This window comes from Bison bison, unplaced genomic scaffold (assembly GCF_000754665.1).
Source record: "Bison bison bison isolate TAMUID 2011002044 unplaced genomic scaffold, Bison_UMD1.0 scf7180017864251, whole genome shotgun sequence".
In the NCBI taxonomy this organism is placed as follows: Eukaryota; Metazoa; Chordata; class Mammalia; order Artiodactyla; family Bovidae; genus Bison; species Bison bison.
Window position 1 is genome coordinate 1,254,556 of NW_011494823.1, and position 326 is coordinate 1,254,881.

Genomic DNA, 326 nt, shown 5'->3' on the forward strand with positions numbered 1-326 from the left:
CAAAAATATACAAGCAACTCCTGCAGCTAATTCCAGAAAAATAAACGACCCAATACAAAAAGTGGGCCAAAGAACTAAACAGACATTTCTCCAAAGAAGACACACAGATGGCTAACAAACATATGAAAAGATGCTCAACATTACTCATTATCAGAGAAATGCAAATCAAAACCACAATGAGGTACCATTTCACACCAGTCAGAACAGCTGCTATCCAAAAGTCTACAAGCAATAAATGCTGGAGAGGGTGTGGAGAAAAGGGAAGCCTCTTACACTGTTGGTGGGAATGCAAACTAGTACAGCCACTATGGAGAACAGTGTGGAGA